The following is a 5,215-nucleotide window of genomic DNA, read 5'->3' as shown; positions in this document are numbered from 1 at the left end:
CAGCGCTGGCGACAAGATGGCGGGCGGCAACAGAAACACAACAGGCGGGCGCTGGCGCGGCACCGCTACTACGCGGCGGGCGGCGGCAAGACCCGGCGAGGAGTGAGGGCGCCGCCCGGACGGGACGGGGCGGGACGGGACGCGGCGGACGGCCCGGACCGGCGCCAGGCAGGGGCGGCCCGGCAGCCCCGCCGGTAGCGGGGACGGGGCGCGGCCGCGGCGGGCGGCTCGCCCCGGGGCGGGTGCCGGGCGCGGGCGGGCGGCGGGCGCGGGCGGGGCTGAGCCGGGCCGGCAGCGCCGCGCTCCGGCCGCCGGGTTTTGCGGGCAGCCCTCCCCCCGCAGTGCGCTCGCGGCCCATTACAATATGTCACCGCGGCGCGGGCCAATGGGCGCGCAGGACAACAAGGCATGGAGCACCTCCACATGGGCGCCCCGCGCCGCCGCCGCGCGCCTTAAAGGGGCCGCCCCGCGCCCCACCCCACCCCGCCCGGCGCGGGCTGGAGCCGCCGCTCACCGCAGCGCGGCCTTCCCGGGCGGGGGGCGCGTGCACGCGCACCGGAGACGCGCGCGGTGCGAGGCGGGGATTCCCCGCGTGCAGCGGCCCGGTCCCCAGCACCACGGCCTCCTTCCAATACAATGAGTGCCCTGGGTGCCACCGGCACGGGCTCGGCGGGGCGGGGCGGGGACGGCCCCGCACTGCGCCCCGGGCACCGCACAGCCACCGCTCTGAGCACCAGCGGGCCCGCATCACGCAGCGCTTTCCTCCACACAGAGCCTTCTCCAGGTTCCACCTTGTGCTGCTGGAGCAGGACCTGTCCCCAGCGGCTCATGGCCGAGGGCTCCGCTGTGTTCACCTGCCCGGTGCCCAGTGGGATGGCGACACAGAAGGGAAAAGCCAGGCCCTTTCCACAGAGGAAAAACAAGGAACCTCGGAAAAGGGTCCACACAAACCATCGCGTGTTGGGCCTGCTCTGTCAGAAACACCTCGCAGCAGGGCTGAACACGCTGCCTGTGGCCAGCGTTAGCTGATGTTGCCTTTGCAAGACCCTGTTTTCAGTAGCTTGCAAAACTAAATTAACCTTTCATTATCCACACTGCAGTTTTTCCATGCTAAATGTCTGCCAAAACTTTGGGTTTGGGGCTGGGAAAAGGTACTGAAGTAAGGCACAAATAAACTGCCTATAGTAAACAATGCCTCTGGTGGAAGGGATGGGATTGGGAAAAGAAGGTTTTCATGGGAGAGCTTTTATTCCATTTAAAAAAGGAATGAACCTGAGGAATAGCACAAACCCAAGCCCATGTATAGGCTGTACCAGCCCATGGGCCCAGGGTGGGCTCTCAAGGTGCAGCCACCCCTTCACACCCGCACTCTGTGCGTGGCTTTGTCACCTGGGTGTATCTCACTGTATTATACATGTGGTGTGTGTGTGTTTGTCACATCCTGAACTCAGGTTTGCCTCATGGCAGCAGAGGAGCCAGGGTTTCAACCTCTCTCTGTCACACCGTGCCCAGTCCCACAAGCCCCGCAGGCTCACGGTGCTCCTGAGAGCCTCAGCTGTAAGCAGGAATTGCCATTCTGTGACCAATCCTGCTTTGCAAACAGCACCCCTCAACCTCACACCTCCTGCCCTCGCCGAGCGCCCGGCACCCGCTCTGCACCCTGCGAGGGGTTGGAGCTGAAACAGACCAAGACAGCAGAAAGGAGCCATTAGAGGAGCTCCTGACAGCGCAGCGGCCGCTGCTCTGAGGGAGTGAACTTGTTAAGCACAGATTTTAAAGGCAGTGTTTTCAGACGTGTTTGAAGGGTTCAGTCCCGGGCTGGGTTAACGGCTTCAGCAGAGGCAGAACTTCCCTGCTGCCCGTCTGGTAACGTCTTTTGCAACACTAATCTCCAAGGAGAGTTGTTTGTTCTGAAACCGTCAGCTCTGCTAAGCAGCTCCTGACTTTGGCAGCTGAAAGCGTAAATCAGTGCCGTTAAATGTTCCTATCGGAGCGATGTTTCCTGATTAAATTCATTTATTGTGCATTTTTGGACCCAACCGATGCAGCAGTTTGGGACCACATCCAAAATCCATCAACTCATATTCATCCACCTCTGGAGGATTATACCAGGAAAGGTTCTCACTGAATCATTTGACCCTGTTAGTAGGGACAGCAGTAAACCAGAACGCTTACGTTATTTGGATTGACTTTGTGAACACTTAGGGGGAGTTTTAAAGCTTGGTGCGTGAGCTCAAGGTACAGAGAGGTCCAATTCCTACCCTGTTACACTCCACGCTTGTGGAGAGCAGTCACTGGGCTCTCCATGCAGCCCGGCCAGGCACAGACCTGGGACTGGGAACATGGGGGAGCAGCGCGGCTTGCTCTGAAGTCAGCACCCACCTTCCCTCAGGCCACCAGTGCTGAGGCCCTGCAGCTCTTCCTTGTCTGGCTGCTCCCTTCAGCAACCCTGGGACGGAGCTGCTGCAAGATGCGGGAGCCGCTGTGGGATGCAGGAGCCACTGTGGGATGCAGGAGGCTGTGGGATGCAGGAGCCACTGCAGGATGCGGGAGCTGCTGCAGGATGCGGGAGCCGCTGCAGGATGTGGGAGCCACTGCAGGATGCAGCAGATTCTCTGGTGCAAAGGATGGATCCTCAATTTGCACCTCTGGTTCTGAAAGTGCCAGTCACACGCTTGGACTGATGTGATTTTTTCATCATGTAACTTATGAGGCTTTAAAGCTATTGTTCCTTCACCAGCACGTCAGAGGCACGGCTGGCACCTGTCCTGAGGGAACACCGAGGGCATTTGAACTTCTGTGTTTATAGTTTCCTGTTTAGTCAGTCCCTCAGATAACACTGGATGCTGCTCGGATGACACACACAGTAACCTCCACTAGTCTGGCTGTAGCCAGTTTGAAGTGAATGGAGCTGAGTGAGAATGATGCTGCACTCTTCACCCATGTGATCTGAGTGCTGGTTCAGGGCTGGAGGTGAGTTTTGGATATGGTCTGTGCTGAAGCACGGGGTGGTTGATGTGAGCTTCTGAGCAGGTGAAATCCCGACCTGTGTTTAACACAGAACACTGCACCAAGAGCCTGCAGTCACTGTGGGAAGTACGTCTGGATCTGTAGATACATGGTGGGGGGAAAGGTCCTTCCAAAGTCCATAGGCTGCATGCTGAGGTCTCCTGTGCTGGGAGCGATCACTGACCAAGAACTGAGCAGATCTTCCTGCAGGACCACTGGGTGATTAAATACCTGCTTGAAACTACAGGATTCCATCTACGAAATACAGAGAAACCCAAGTGCTCTCCTTGGAGAACTGGGTTTGCCTTTACATTGCTTTGAGTCGCCTCTTCCTTGCATTAAAACCTGTGCCAAGTGAAAAAAATACACCCAAGAAAGCTGTGGGGTGGTTTTGGCAAACCAAACCCCACGGGAGGGAGCCTCCAAACTGCAGAATAGGTTTGACGGGTGCTCGACCCCGTCTCTCTGGTGCCAAGGCGTGAGGACAGCCCCCTCCACAGGCTGGCGTTGGGAGTCTCATTCCCCACAGCGGGACCCGAGCCCCTGGCTCCAGCCTCCCCGCCGAGCCCACAGCCCAGGAGCCTCCATCCCACACTGCAGCATCCCGGCACGGCTGCCCCATGGGTGACCAGGGGCCACCCGGCACCACTCTGCGGATGGGTGGGAGCAGCAGCACCAATGCCCCTGGCAGCAGCAGAGCCTGGTCTGCTCGGACCTGGGCTTGTGTCTGCAGAGCTTTCCAAACGCACGCCTCATTTCACCCATAGCACAGCTACCTGGCAATAATGAGCCCCCAAATAACGACACACAGCAACGTGCACGGTACAGTGAGGGTTTTCTGTTCTTTCCTATTTCAAAGTCACTCTGACACCAGCACTGTTGTGTGCAAAGGTAATTTCAATTCTGCAAACATTCCTGGATGGATCAGCCCATCAGGTAGCTGTCAGTGACGCTGTACTTACCACTCTGCAGCAATAGAGGGGGAACAGTCTCTGCCTGAGACTGCTCAGCTCCTGCATGCACTGCAGAGCAGCCTGCTCTACGGGAAGGTGTCCCTGCCTTTGGCAGGGATTTGAACCGGATGAGCTTTAAGGACCCTTCCAACCCAAACCAGTCTGGGGCTCCATGATTCTATGAACACATCAGTCCTTGTCTTTAATGCAAAGCCATTAAAAGCTGTGTAAGTAAAATAAAACCAACCCAACTAAACAGAATGTGCTGGTAAAACAGCCAAGAAAGAAGTGGGGTCGTGAGAGTTTGGGTGAATGAACCTCATCTGCCTAGGCAATGGAGAGGGGGGTGTGGTGTAAACCAGGTTTGATTCACTAAGCGAGGTGTCAGTGCACAGGGAGCCAGCAGTGCTGTGCAAGAGGACACCCTCTGTCCTCTCCACATAAAAAAGAGGCTGATCCCTGCTTTGGGTCCTTCCCACAGAGATGTGAGATCTCTGTCTGAGCAGTGAGCTCTGGCTCCATGTCCACAAGGCCATGACATGATCACAGCGCTGCTGACTGGGCCAGTTCAGAGCCATGTTTCTGATCCATCAGGCTCCTCTCGGAAGCTGTGACCTCTGGGGACGCAGAAACTGGGCTAGAGAAAATGGGAGCAAAAATACTTGCTCCTCCTTGCAAGTTCCTGTAAAGTGAGGACTCAGCAGAAGAACACAATAGATGTTTCTTGCTTTGGATGATTTAACCAAAGCTGACCCAGCACAAGGGAATGATCAACACATCCTGCCCCGCTTGCTACGGCCACTGAAGATGCAGAGCATCAAAAATCAAATGAACTTGTCAGGAAATGACAAACCCATCATCACCGTCTGTACATGGCTTAAACCACGCAGCGAGACAAAGTCCTGCACAATGGCAGTGCAGACACCCAGGGAAATACTTACATGTCAGCCTGCTTTTTTGGTTTGAAATGTATTCTACAAATACACGTGTGAAAATAGAGGGGTTTGAATGGCACAAACCAATTCACTTTGACAAAAGCTCTGAAAAAAAAAGGGGTCTATTTAGATTTATGATAAACACCTGCATGGTTCATAAAAGTACTATTTTCCCTTTCTCATGTATGTGCTCGTCTTGTGTTGAGCACTTCCATGTTGTAATATATGGCCATATTAAAATGGAATGATAGCAAAAGCAGGCTTTAAGGATCAACAGCTCTAAAAATCATGCTTTGTGCTTGCAGTAGCATAACACTA

This window comes from Pezoporus flaviventris, unplaced genomic scaffold (genome assembly GCF_033815535.1).
Source record: "Pezoporus flaviventris isolate CSIRO_AGI_PZ_B2104156 unplaced genomic scaffold, CSIRO_AGI_Pfla_v1 ptg000063l, whole genome shotgun sequence".
NCBI classification, from domain to species: domain Eukaryota; kingdom Metazoa; phylum Chordata; class Aves; order Psittaciformes; family Psittacidae; genus Pezoporus; species Pezoporus flaviventris.
This window is presented reverse-complemented; position numbering follows the sequence as displayed.